This window comes from Cynocephalus volans, chromosome 7 (assembly GCF_027409185.1).
Source record: "Cynocephalus volans isolate mCynVol1 chromosome 7, mCynVol1.pri, whole genome shotgun sequence".
Taxonomy (NCBI): domain Eukaryota; kingdom Metazoa; phylum Chordata; class Mammalia; order Dermoptera; family Cynocephalidae; genus Cynocephalus; species Cynocephalus volans.
In genome coordinates, this window is record NC_084466.1 from 76,743,820 (window position 1) to 76,758,828 (window position 15,009).

Genomic DNA, 15,009 nt, shown 5'->3' on the forward strand with positions numbered 1-15,009 from the left:
AATCATGTCACCATGTCCTTCCCAATCTCGATGCCCTTTATTTGTTTCTCTTTCTTGACTGCTCTGGCTAGTACTTCCAATAGTATGTTAATTAGGAGTGGGGAGAGTGGACATTCTTGTTTTGTTCCTGTTCTTAGGGTGAAAGCTGAAAGCTTTTGCGTTCACAATGATATTGGTGATAGGTTTGTCATAAATAGCTTTTATTGTGTTGAGAGAATTTCCTTCTGTACCAACTTTCTGAGTCTTTATCATGAAGTGATGTTGAATTTTGTTGAATGCATTTTGTGCATCTATTGAGATAATTAGATGGGTTTTGTCCTTAGTTTTGTTGATGTGGTGTATCACATTTTATTGACTTGCATATGTTGAACCAACCTTGCATCCCTGGGTTGAATACCATTTGATCATGTTGTATAATTGTTTTGATGTGTTGCTGTGTTCTGATTGCTAATATTTTGTTGAGGATTTTTGCATCTATGTTCACTAGGGATATTGGCATGTAATTTTTTTTTATTGTCTCTTTATCTGATTCTGGTATCAGGGTGATGCTGCCCTCATAGAATGAGTTTGGGCGAATGGCTTCTGTTTCAATTTTTTGGAAAATTTACAGAGAAATGGTTTTAATTCTTCTTTTAAAGTTTGACTGAATTCAGCTGTAAAGCCATCCAGTCCTGGGCTTTTCTTTGTTGGAAGATTGCTGATTACTGCTTCAATCTCATTTCTTGTTATTGGTCTGTTCAGGTTTTCTCTTTCTTCTTGGTTCAGATCGTTTGTATGTGTCCAGAAATTTATCCATTTCCTCCAGGTTTTCAGGTTTGTTGGTGTACAGTTTTTTGTAATAATCTCTAATGATTCTTCATATTTCTGTGGTATCAGTTCTAATATCTCCCTTTTTATTTCTGATTTTTGTTATTTGGGTCTTCGCACTTTTTTTTTTTTTTTTTTTTTTGTTAACCAAGCTACTTGTTTGTCAATTTTATTTATCTTCTCAAAAAAAACCCAACTTTTTCTTTCATTGATCTTTTGTATCCTTTTTTGGGTCTCTATTTCATTTAGTTCTGCTCTGATCTTGTTTCTTTCCATCTACTACATTTAGGATTGGACTGTTGTTTTTCTACTTCTTTGAGATGTAGTGTTAGGTAATTTATTTTGAGTCTTTCCATTCTTTTGTTGTAAGTGTTTACTGCAATAAACCTCCTTATTATTACTGCTTTTGCAGTATCCCATGGGTTTTGGTATGATGTATCTTTATTTTCATTAGTTTCAAGAAATTTTTTGATTTCCTGTTTAATTTCTTCTTGGACCCAAAGGTCATTCAGGAGTTTGTTGTTTAGTTTCTGCATACGTATATAGTTTCCAGAGTTTTGCTCATTATTGATTTCCACTTTTAGTCCATTGTGGTCTGAAAAGATACTTGGAATGATTTCAATTTTTTTAATTTTCCAAGACTTGATTTGTGACCTAGTATGTGGTCTATCCTGGAGAATGTCCCATGTGCTGATGAGAAGAATGTGTATTCTATAGCTGTTGAATGAAATATTCTGTAGATGTCTGCTAGGTACAGTTGGTCTAAGATATAGTTTAAATCCTGTGTTTCTTTGTGATTTGTTGCTGGAAGACTGTCCAATGCTAAAAGAGGGGTGTTCAGGTCAGCCACTATTATCATATTAGGGTCTCTCTCTTTTTAGGTCTAAGAGTGATTGCTTTACATGTCTGGGTGCTTCAGTGTTGGGTACATACGTATTTCTGATTGTTATGTCTTCTAACTGGGTAGATTCTTTTATGATTTTATAATGAAATTCTTTGTTTCTTTTTATGGTTTTTGGTTTAAAGTCTGTTTGATCCAATGTAAGAATAGCTACCCCTGCTCATTTTTGGTCTCTGTTTGCATGGTATATCTTTTTCCATCCCTTCACTTTTAGTCTATTTTTGTCTTTATAGGTGAGGTGGGTCTCATGAAGACAGCATATGGTTGGGTCTAGTTTTTTAACCAATAAGTCAGTCTGTGTCTTTTGAATGGGGAGTTTAGTCCATTTACATTTAGGGTTGTTAATGACAAGTGCTGCTCTACTCCTGTCATTATATCACTTTTTGTTTAGGTGTTTTAAATATCTTTTGTTCCTTTCTTCCACTTTTATTTTTCATCTTCAATGTTAGTTGGATTTTTGAGGTGACATGATTTAGCTTCTTTCTCTCTCTTGCTTGCATTTTAGTTTTAATGGCAGGTTTTGCTCTTTCTTGTGAACTCATGATAGTGATTATCATTTTTCAGATTCTGGATGCAGGACTCCTTTGAGAATTTCTTGCAGGGCTGGTTGTGTAGTTGTGAACCCCTGCAATTTTTGTTTGTCTGCGTAATACACTATTTCTCCCTCATTTCTGAAGGATAACCTTGATAGGTATAGAATTCTTGGCTGGTATTTTTTTTCTTTTAGTATTTTGAATATATTATCCCACTTTCTTCTGGCCTGTAAGGTTTCAGTTGAGAAGTCTGCTGTTGGTCTGATGGGGGCTCCCTTATAGTTGACCTGATGCTTTTTTCTTGCTGTTTTTAGAATTCTCTCTTTGTCTTTGAGCTTTGTCAGATTGACTATAATGTATCTTGGAGAGTGTCTTTTTGGATTGAATCTGTTTGGGGATCTTTGGGCTTCCTGGATCTGAGGGTCTGTGTCTCCCGCTATACCTGGGAAGTTTTCTGTTATTGTTTCCTTGAATAGTTTTTTCATGTCTTTTCCTTTCTCTTCCCCTTCTGGAATACCCATAATTCAGATGGTTGTGTGCTAGCTCACTTTGATTTTCTTCATTTAAAATGATTTTTTTCCTTTTTGTGTTTCCCTGGTTTATTTCAAAAAGACCATCTTTGAGGTCTGAAATTCTTCCTTCTGCTTTCTCAGGCTTTTTTTTTTTTTTTTTAATTTCACTGAGTGAATACTGTATTTCTAGGACTTCTGCTACATTCTTTTTTAAGGTATTAATCTCTTTGTAAATTTCCTTCTTCATATCCTGGATATTTTTTCTTGTTTTTCTGTGTTCTCCAATTGATTCTTCTCTTATCTGTTTGAGTTTTCTTAAGATCAATGCTTGGAATTCCTTTTCAGACATTTCAGGGGTTTCCTACTCTGTGTGGTCTGGCACTTGAGAATTACCATATTCCTTCAGTGGTATCATATCTTCTTGTTTATTTATATTTCTAGTATTTTTTCATTGATGTTTAGTCATCTGGTAGGGCACTTGTTTCTTCTGTTACTCTGGATTTGGCATTGAGGGGAAAGACTTCTTCCTCTGCCTGTAGGCTCTGCTGGTGACTCTTCTTGTATCAATGCAGTTGACTGTATGGTGCAATGCAGTGGGCAGACCTCTCTGGGCTCTGGCAGCACGGGCCAGCAGTAATGGTGGCAGCAGAGCATGGGTGGGATTGGTGCTTACCTGGGCTCTTGCTTAGGTGGTAGGCAGGCCTCTCCATGGCTTGGGCTTCACAGGCCACTGGCAGCGGCTGCACACAGGTGGTACCAGTGCTCACCTGGGCTCCCATTTGGGCAGTGGGTGGGTCCAGGAAATATTCATACAGAGAATTGTACATGAATGTTTACAGCAGCTTTATTGTAATAGCAAAAAACCAGAAACATGAAGCATAATACATATTGTATTGACGAATAAGGTAATTGTCCTGATTTGACCATCACATATTGTACACAACTCTTGATAGTCAACTTTGTACCCCACAAATATGTGTAATTATTTATGCCTCAATAAAAAATTTTATAAAACAAAAATAATCACATGTAATTATCAGAACTACGTTTATCAAAAGTTCTTAATTATATATAATAGTTTACTATAATATATATACATATACATACAATACATATGAAGTTTTTGTTTCTCCCCCCCAAAAAAAACCAGACAAACAAATAAATGGATTGTGATTATCTCTATGTAATAGAAGACTACTCAAAAATTTAAAAAGTACAAGCTACTCATGCATATAATGATATGCATAAGTCTCAAATGCATTATGCTAAGTTAAAGGTGGAAGAAAAAATAGAGTAGATACTGCATTATTCCATTTATATAAAATTCCAAACAATGCAAAAGGTTGTTGGCTACAAGGGTGGGAGAAGGGATTATAAAAGGGGCACAAGGAAACTTTTGGAGAGTAGATGCATTTATTATTTGATTGTGGTGATGATTTCATGGGACAGTCATGTGCCAAAATTTATCCAATGTATACATTAAATCTTTGTGATTTGTTCTATGTCACACACTTCAATAAGGACGTAAAAAATGAAAAGATATTAGCAAGATTAAAAATAATGATAATAAACATGTTGTGCAGGTTGTTCTCTGTTCAGAGGTGTGCTGCTGAGGGAATGAAATCCAGGCTCCCATGTCAACAGCCAGCATAAAAGCGGCCTTTTTTTAATTCAGCCACCCAGCAAGATTGTGTGTGTGTGTGTGTGTGTGTGTGTGTGCAATTTGTTTCCCAGCGGGTGTTGCCTTTTTCTAATGCACAGAAAGGCCTTATCTGTGTTAGTGGCAGCCTTGCTGCTCTTACATATTATCATCATAATAATTTATTATATTTTAATGTTATTTGAAGATGAGAAAAAGAACCTAGTTAGACTAAAGGAATTGCTGCTCTTAGAAGTTTCTGTACACAGGAGAAATCTGACTGTAAAAGATTCCTTAAAGTTAACAGAAAATATGAAAACCACTAAGCAGTTGGGTTTGTTATGCTTTTGTAACCTACATATTTCAACTTTAAGTAATATTTGTGAACTCCCTGTTAAAAGAGATAAGGAAATGAGCACATCTACACCTCCTCCAACATCCCCTCCTTCACACTTTTTGAGTTTTGTTTTTGTATGATTATTTAGACATTGTCAGAATAGGAACCTAGATATTGGTGTGAATTATGATTATCGAACTATAACTATGTAGGACTATGAAAATGCCTTGATTCTATATTTAAATAGATTTGATACTGCCTGGCCTTGTGTCATGGTTTCTTCATGTCTAACTTAACTTTTCATTTTTATCTTTTTCTTAGCAGTCTATTATCAAAGTCTTTGTATTTTTTAAGGAGGTACTGCTGTAGACTGAAGGCTTGTATACTCCCCAAATTCATGTTGAAATCCAGTACCCAGTGTGATGCTCCTTGGAGGTGGGGCCTTTGGGAGGAGGTTATGTCATGAGGGTGGAGCCCTCATGAATGAGATCCATGCCTTTATAAGAGATGCCCTGTCAAGATCCTTCACCACTTCCACCATGTGAGAACACAGCAAAAAGATGAACCAGGAAGGCACTCCCCTACCAGACACTGATTTTGATGGCATCTTGATCTTGGACTTCTCAGCTTCCAGAATTGTGGGGAGAATTTCTGTTGTTTATAAGCCATCCAGCTGCCATTCGCAGCAACATGGATGAAGTTAGAGAAAATTATGTTAAGTGAAGTAAGCCAGGCACAGAAAGAATAATACCACGTGTCCTCACTCAGAAGTGGAAGCTGAAAAAAAAAGGTGAGGGATGGGGGAGAGAGATACAGTAATTACAATAATTCCTTGAACTCAAAAGGAGAGAACAGAACCGAGGACACCAGAGGTGGGAAAGGGGGGGGGGTGTTTAAGGGAGAAATTTAAGGGAGAAATTGGTAAAGGGCCACAAAAAAGGTTTACATTGTGTAATGATAAAACAAAAAAAAATTTTTTTAATAGAATAAAATGATTTTTTAAAAAGGTTTCCACCTCATGACCTAATCACCTCCCAAATCCCCCGTGTCCTAGCACCATCACATTGGTGATTAGACACAAACATTCAGACCCTAGCAATCCCTCCACAGGTGGAAGCCTTAACTCCCAATGTAACTGTATTTGGAGATAGTGCCTTTAAAGAGGTAATTAAGGTTAAATCAGCTCAAAAGGATGGGGTCCTAATCCAATAGGACTGGTGTCCTCAGAAGAAGAGGAAGAGACACAGGAGTGTGCACCCACACAGAGCAAAGGCCACACAGCAAGAAGGTTGCCATCTGCCAGCCAAAAGAAGAGGCCTCAGGAGAAACCACTCCTGCCAATACCTTAGATTTCTAGCATCCAGAACTCTGAGAAAATAAATTTCATTGTTTAAGCCACCCAGTCTATAGTATTTTGTTATGGCAGCCCTAGAAAACTAATACGTAGCCTGAAAGCTTTTTTTGTCTAAAGAGGATGTCCATTGACAATATAAACAAATGAGCGTGCCTGTATTTCAATAAAGCATTGTTTATAGACATTGAAATTTGAATATCATATAATTTTCTTGTGTCACAAAATATTATACTCCATTTGATTTTTTTTTAACCATTTAAAAATGTAAAAACCATTCTCAGCTCATGACAGAACAAAAATATGCAATGGAAGAGATTTGGCTGGCAGGCTCTGGTTGCAGCCTTGTCCTAGAGGGCAGTTTGACTCACACCGAATCCCAGTCAGTCAGTCACAAGCACTTGTCTTAAGATCTGATCCCTTAAGATCCCTCTATCCCTCACCCTCACCTCACTTCTGGCTGTGCGAAGTTATACAGTGTCAGCCCATTTTAGCCCCGTCTCCCCTGACTTGCTTCATGACAGCAAATGGCACACAGGGGTCTCCCTGCTTCTCCCACACTCTCCTAGTGCTGGTGGTTCTAGCCAAAGGTACATCAGCCAGACCTTCCGCTATGGAGGCTTGTTTTGGAGAAGGCTGCGTCCTGGTCAGAGTCTGAGGATTGGGTCCGCTCTCAGCGCCCTGGTTTTGGCAGCCTTTTCCACCGTAATTGGCTTCTGTGTGTCATAGTCTGTGGTTTAGGCTTATGGCCATGTTCTTGTTTTATTGGTGATGGAAGGTTGATTTTTTTTCCTTTCTGTTTTCCATTATGTCATTGGGCTTTAAGGGACTGGAATAAAGTAAACGTTCCTTTACTTACATATCTTTGGATAGAAGGTAGCCAAATGCTTCTGGACAGTTGAAAATGTGTCTTTTTTTCTCTTTCTTCCCAAAGCTTAACCCAGGGCCTGGTCCAAAATGAATATGCGCTGGATTACCAATGTTCTCAATATTCCCTATAAATATTTCCCATCTCTTCCATCTAGACTGGGACTCCTCTGAACATCTTCACCAGCCTCCACACTAGCCTCCCCTTTAATTCATTCTCCATTTTGCAGCAACATGATCTTATTATATCATAAATCTGAGCTTGCCACTCTCTTACTTAAAACCCTTTAATAGGAGCTATTTATTCTTAGGATAAGCTCTAGAGCCAAGCACATAGTGGTCATTCAATAAATATCTCTTACATGAAAGATTGTTAGTAGGAATCCGGAGCCTCAGGATTGGTGATTGACAATATAGGTGATTGACTTATAGCATCCACTTTGGAAGTTTATTACATCTTTCTTTGCCCTAGTTTTTCTGTCTATAAATACCTGCTTACGGCCATAAAACAGAAATAAGATGGAGGATGATTGTGTTAGTTCATGTCTGCCAAGAAGCAGATACAAAGGTAGGATTAGACATGCAGGAGATTTATTGAAGAGAAGAGGAGAGGTGGGAAGAGCCTGCAGACAGCAAGGGATGCTGGACACGTGTGGAAGGAGGGAGGGAAGCAGGATTCTTGGGCTACAGTGCAATTCCAAGAAAGTGTTAGCCAGACCAGTGGGGAGTCCTGGAGCCAAAGCCACGTATAGGAAGTGTCCTGCCTCTGGCTGGAAAGGGCCTGGATCCGTACACCCACCTGGCTCATTCATTGGTGGGAGCCACCTGCAGGGAGTGTGGTCTCAGCACTAGGAGGGTGATGGACCAGAGGGACAGGAGCTGCCTGCAGGAGAGGATCTGGGCTAGAGCATTCTCACAGATGCCAAAAGCCCTTTGAGTTGTGAGAAGATGAAGCATTACATAAAGACAAGGAAAGAATCAACTTCGTTATTGGAGGATGTCTACTTAGCGTGTGGGTCTCACATCATAAATTCATAGCCCTGCTTTTTCAGTCTCTTCCTCCTGCTACGCTCCTTTCATCCTCTCACCGCTCATCAGCACCTTTATGTGCAGGATGGCAGGAACAGAAAGGCGAGAATCCAGGCCATTCCTTCTTGCTGTTGAGTCAGCAGGACCCAAAATCTCCTGCCCCTACCACCTTGGGTTTTTTTAACTTTCCATTTTGGGGGGATGTTCTTCTCTTCTTTTTTAAACTGTAGCATGTGGCAAAGTGTTTCTACAAGTGTTTTTGTCTAAAGAGGATGTTAAACTACATTTCGGTCAATAATAGTTTAAAGGACTAGACCTCTATTAACATACATAAAAGTAATCATACTATATATTTATTATTATCTCCTATACTTTAGCTCTTATTAGCATTTCTTTTTTTTTTTTTTTTTCATTTTCAAAATTATTTTATTTATTTATTTTTATTAGCTCCCACATATAAGTGAGAACATGCAATATTTCTCTTTCTGTGCCTGGCTTATTTCACTTAACATACTTTTCTCTAAGTTCATCCATGTTGCTGCAAATGGCAGAATTTCATTCTTTTTTATAGCAGAGTGGTATTCCATTGTGTAGATATACCACAGTTTCCTATGCGCTCGTCTGTCGGATGATGGGCATTTAGGCTGATTCCAACTCTTGTCTTATTAGCATTTCTTTTTACTATTGACTTTTCTGTGACTCTCAAATTCAAAATGAAATGAATGCTCAAAAAAAGTCAGTATCACCAGTGTTTCCTCCATATTCAGAAGAAAATGTATTCTTAAGAGTCATTTTTATTTTTTAAAGCACTTAGGATTCATCCAGGAAGTTACTTGAGCTGGGACCAGAGGAGCAGACCTTCCAACTTCTGACATTTTCCAGGGCTGTGTGTCCAGAACTTGGTGACCCATTTATTCTCTACTGGCCTATATTCAGTTGAACAAGTCAGGGCCAAAGAGGCGGGAAGCTTATTAGGCTTTTTTGTTTGTTTTTTGGTTATGTTTTTTCTTGTGTGTGTGTGTGTTTTTTTTAACACAAAACCACTCTTATAAAGAAAATGAAGCATTAAATAAAATATGCCGCTATAATCTTGTATAATCTTGAAAGCTGGCAGTACTGGGCTATAAAAACAAGCCTGAAGGGCAAAGCAAAAATGCCTGTGGAGCAGCCAAACCCAGGGGAATGTTGCCCAAGGAGGCTCGCCCTGTGCTAACAGCCAAACTCAACTCTTGATTTGGATTTCTCGCTTATACACACCTAAAAGTGGCAATGGAGGGCCTGATTATTAAAGGATGAAATTGGGATGTGATAGAATAACTCTTCTCCATAGCTTTTTAAATGTCAAGCAATACATTTCAAAGTTAGAGATGAAACTGAATGTGTCAGGTGAAGACAAAGACATTTTCGTGTAACACATGAGTGTTCCAGGTTACTCATTTGTTTAGAATGCATAAATTAAGAGGATTATGTGCCCAATCTGGTCCTAGATGCTACGGAAGAGAGATGGTACATAAGTTTTTAATTTAATCTTTACATTCGTATGAGGTCATAATGTTATCTCCATTTTAAGTGTAAGGAAACTAAGTCTCAGACAAGTGGGATTTGCCTGAGCTCACCTAACTAGCAGGAGTGGGATTCAAGATTCAAACCGATGTGCCTAACTCAGAAACCCAAGTCTTTCTAGCATACCCTAACGCCTTAAAGGAAATGGGGAGGGACAAGTCTTCCTATCCCGTACTCACACTTGCGTGAGGACACCAGCTGGTGAAGTGACTAGAGACCAGTCTAAGGCAGTAGTGAGCGCGACACTCCAGCCTGAGCGCCACGAGGGTGCAGAAGACGGGACCACTGTTTTGCTTCTCAGATGGCAGATGGATGTCCCCTGCACCCCCTGCCCAGCTCCAGACCCCCTTCATCCTGCCTTCACACCCCCAGAGGACCGAGAGGCCCCCCCACGTGTGCCCCCAACTCTCAGCTTCCGAGGCAGCCACACCCTCCTGGTCTCCTTCTGCAGCGACGCGCCTGGTCATTCGGTCCCCTCTCGGGAGCCAGCTCCTCGCGTCCGCTCCTGGGTCCGTTCTGTCCCCTCTCGGGAGCCTGCTCCTCGCGTCTGCTCCTGAGACCTTCACTGCGTCCTCCTCCCAGGCCTGGACGTGCTGGAGCTCGGAACCGACATTGGACACAGGCCTCCACCCACTGCCTCCTGCCGCGAGCGCTTCCACCTTCCTCGGCCTTTCTGGTCCTGCTCCCCGAGATGACATCACTTTCCTTCCCATTTATTCCTTAATTTATCCTGGTCTAATCCCTATCCCCCGGCTCTAGCCAAGCTCACTGCATAATTCTCACTTGTTAGTGACTTTCCAGTTGCCATTTCAGTCTTTTTCTAGGAACCTACTCCTGCTGGCTAAAATCTTCCTTTTCTTGTTACACACTATGTCACATTTTTCTCTGGCCGCTCCTCCTCAGTCAATCCCTCAGGCTCATAAATACTTCCATGGCCCAGACTTTCACTTTTACAAAACTCTCTTCTTCTCGGTGCAGTGACACTTTCCCTGAACAATCTCAGCCTGTTTCAGGAGTGGACGACCACTGACGTTTCCTGCTGACTCAGTCCACACCACTTTCCTGAGCTCCAGCCTCTGCACGCAGACCCAGCTGGGTGTCCACACGCGCTTCAGACTCATTGTGTCTAAGAGCAAGCCCTTGTCTCACACGTGACACCTCCGTGACCAGGTGCCCAAACCAAAAAGTGACAACCATCCAAGACACCCTCTCTCTCGCCCTCTGTCTCTCTCCCTGCTTTTAATCAATCCCCTCCTCAATATGACTCATCACTGTCACCTCTTCACCCAGGTAGGGCCTAGTCCCAGCCCTATGTTTCACCTAGTCATGGTCTATTGAAACAATCTCCTGACTTGTGTCCAATCCCTTCCTCCACCCTCAGTCCACCCCTCATGTTGCTTCTAGATTGACCATTATAAAGCCTGCATTTTTAGAGTCCTCATCAACAAATAGGACTGCTTCTCCAATCTTTAGCATAGTATACAAACTCCTCCATTATCCAACCCATGCCTGTCTTTCAAACCCCATCACTCTCCACTCTTCTTCACAACTGGCAGCACAGCAATACCAGAATCCTTGCATTTCCCCAAACACACACTCTCTTCTGCCTCTGTCCTTTGTACGTGTGTTCCTTCTTCCTGCAATTCCCTTCTCCCTGGAATTCCTCTCTCCCTCTTGTTTTCCCAGTGAGCTTATTCTTTAAGTGCTGCCCTAAATCTGTAGTCTTCCCCTGATTCTCTCCATGAGGTCCACTGCTCCTTCCTCTTGAGCTGCTGTTATGCCTGGCATAGACCTCTGTTCCTATGCTTGTGCTGCATGATTGTAACTTTTTCGTAATGGGCCTGTCTTCTTTCCTAGACTGTGATCTCATTCAGGGTAGAAAACTCAACTTCATTTTAACCCAGGCAGATGTTCAACAGCACACCCAAACTCTTTTACTACTAATTTTAAGGTATTTTAAAGTGTTAATTGCACTTTTTATCTACGTCAGTTAATTCTGTATTGTAATAAATTCTGCACTGAATTGCTTTCTTGTGGTGTTGTGTATACTTGTCTTATCTGTCCCTCTACATTATCAAAGTTTAGATTGTTTTACTAACCCACAAATTATCCTAGGGTGATCAGACCTTTGGTAAGGCTAGAGAGCAGGGACCAAGGTAATGGAAGGGTTTCTTATTGAGCCTGTAATATTGTTACTTGGTTAGGAAATCCATATTTCTTTTATATATATATATATTTTTTTTAATTTATCAATATACAATATAGTTGATTTTCGTGTCCCTTTACCAATTCCTCCTTTTCTTCCCTCCCTCTGCCCCTTCCTCCCCCATCAACATCATATTTGTTCACTTGTCTTAACAAGTTCAAGGAACTGTTGTGTCTTCTTCCCCCCCCCCACCCCGTTCATTTGTACATTTACTTATTTATTTTTATTAGCTCCCACAGATAAGTGAGAACATGTGGTATTTCTCTTTCTGTGCTTGGCTTATTTCCCTTAATATAATATTCCCTAAGTCCATCCACGTTTCTGCGTGTGGTAGTATTTCATTCTTTCTTAAAGCAGAGTAGTATTCCATTGTGTAGATGTACCACGGTTTCCTTATCCACTCATCTGATGATGGGCGTTTAGGCTGGTTCCAACTCTTGGCTATTGCAAATAGTGCTGCAATAAACATAGGAGTACAGGTATCCCTTTGACATGATGATTTCTATTCCTCTGTGTATATACCCAGCAGTGGAATAGCTGGGTCATATGGTAGATCTATCTGTAATTGTTTGAGGAACCTCCATACCATTTTCTATAAAGGCTGCACCACTTCGCAATCCCACCAACAGTGTAGGATGGTTCCTTATTCTCCACAACCTCATCAGCATTTGTCATTCTCACTCTTTTGGATATTAGCCATACTGACTGGAGTGAGATGGTATCTCAAAGCGGTTTTGATTTGCATTTCCTAAATGATAAGTGATGTTGAGCATTTTTTCATGTGTCTGCTGGCCATTCATATATCTTCCTTTGAGAAATGGAAATCCATATTACAATCATGGAACCAAATACTTTTTTATGATTATTAATGTATTCTGAGCTAAATGAGGAAAACAATGATTCTGAGCTAATTTATTCACACTCCCATTCCTCCATTCCGCACAGATGAATCCATTGGCTTTGTATTCAGAACTTTTGTTTCTCACGCTGAGTATCTCATAGCATAATATTTCTGTTACTATCTGGTAAGTGCTTGTGGAAGTGTAGCCATTAATTTTCAATTCTTCTAACAAAATCTAGTGAAAAGTCATATGATACATGTTTTATACTATTGCACTGATGCTTCCAGATAAGTATGGCATCTTCCAGAGGAAAGCATGAGGAATGGGTAGGCGGGGTTAATGACAGTCAGGACACAGCTCAAGTCAAATGTCCAAGTGGGAGAAGGATCTAAAGGTAAGGACACAAAAAGTCTGAGCAAGCAGGAACAGGGAAAACAACAGCTGCAACCTGAAACACATATTTCAGGTTTATGATTGGAAAAGGGCTGGCCAGAGACAAGGAGAGCATCTGGAAGCCTCCCTGCCTGTCTGGCTGTCCCAGCAGCACCCTGCCTAGCTGCCTGCTTACTCCCAGGCTCCTGGCAAAACCTGCCTTGAGCAGAAGGGTTGGTCAACATGTGCCTTGAGAGAATACAGTTGCACAAAAGATGGAAGTTCTTAGGTTCCTGCGGTTTTTTTCCAGTTCTGGAAAACATACTTCAGATATTTATCCAGATGCAAAATTCCTTGAATCATTGTTTTAGAATGAACTTTATTAACTAAACTGGATCCAGGAAAATTCTATAATCACTTTTGTTATCAAGAAACTTCATTTTCATTGATGCATTCCTTTCTTCATTTATTCATTTCTGGGACTTGGCCCAAATTCTATATAAAACATACAAAGAAAGAGAGAAAACAAGTGGCCTCTTTTACAAACTAATCAAGAAGGAAGCAAGCCACCCAAATGCAATCTATGCCATCTGTGGAATGTGATAAATAGCAAAACTACAGTCATGTTTTTTCCTTAAATGTTAACTGTAAAATATAAAATCCTTTTTATTAGCACCAGATGTCAAGAATGCTTACTAAAATGCTATGGTTTATTAAATAACATCATTTTAGACTCACTGAACTAGTAAAGAGTAGTTTTTTTGCATTAGATCAAACATCTGAAATTATGTATTACTACTTCCATTTCAAATAGGTGAACACTAATATACACATGCCAAATTTTATATTTAGAAATGGAGAGATTCATACACCATGGGCTGAACTAAGGTCTGCAAAAGTGGATTTTCATTTGACTTGTGTAAGATTTATTGAGATTTTTATATATCACTGAAAATAAGTATTACATAGCTCAGATCTACAGGAAATCAGGAAAGATCAAACAAAAATCAAGAGTAGATTTAAAATTATGCAATGTATTCTCTCTAACTTTTTTTTTTTTTTTTTTTGGCCGGTAAGGGGATCGTAACCCCTGGCTCGATGTTGTCTGCACCACACTCAGAGTGAACCAGCCATCCCTATATAGGATCCAAACCTGCAGCCTGGGCACTACCAGCACCGCACTCTCTCGAGTGAGCCACGGGGCCGGCCCATCTCTCTATCCTTTTTAGCAGTTTCTTCTCTGGACTTTCATAGCATAGTTACTCATGAGGAAATTTGTGATGTCCTTCATCTCTCTCTCCTCCCTCCCACCAGTCAGGAGTCATCACAGCCTTTTCTCAGCCTGAGTCAGGGAAGGTATAGTTTTGACAACTAAGCAGGAACCACTGTATAGAAGTTTTGCAGAAATAAAAAAGGTTTGAAAACTTCTCTGTAAGGTTATGCTTGGAATATTTTGTATTCAAATGTAAAGTCAATAATTAAAATTTAGTATGTAAATAAGAAACATTATAGTTTCATCTTTACTTCTTTATCAACTGATGCTTTGGTTGAATTTCCTCTTTAAGCAGGTCTTCTTAAGATGACTCTGCAATTACAGATTATTATGCTTTGACATATTTCCTTTTCTTTTTCATTTTTACCTATAAATTGTACATGATCTTTTAGGTGGCTAACATAAGGGGAATTTAGGAAAAGATTTTTTTGAGATATAATTCACCTACAGGTCAGTCAACCTTAAATTACTTGGGACAAAGTGTGTAACACTCACATCTCATATTTGTCTAAGAAAAGAAACTTTCTAGAGGTGATCTGGTGATTTACCTTTTCTGCTCATTGTTGCTTAGACATTTTTGGTAATATTTAAATCAGGGTCACTACTGATATAATCCATTGAGTTTGAAATCAGCAGGTGGGTTCTGGATGAAGTAAAGGGCAAATTGCAAAATGGCTTACATGTTTACCTAAGAATTTATTTACTTTGGGATTTTATCTGCTGCTTTCTATTTTAAAGGTTACTATGAGGACATTAGAAACAAGTGGGCCCTTTGTG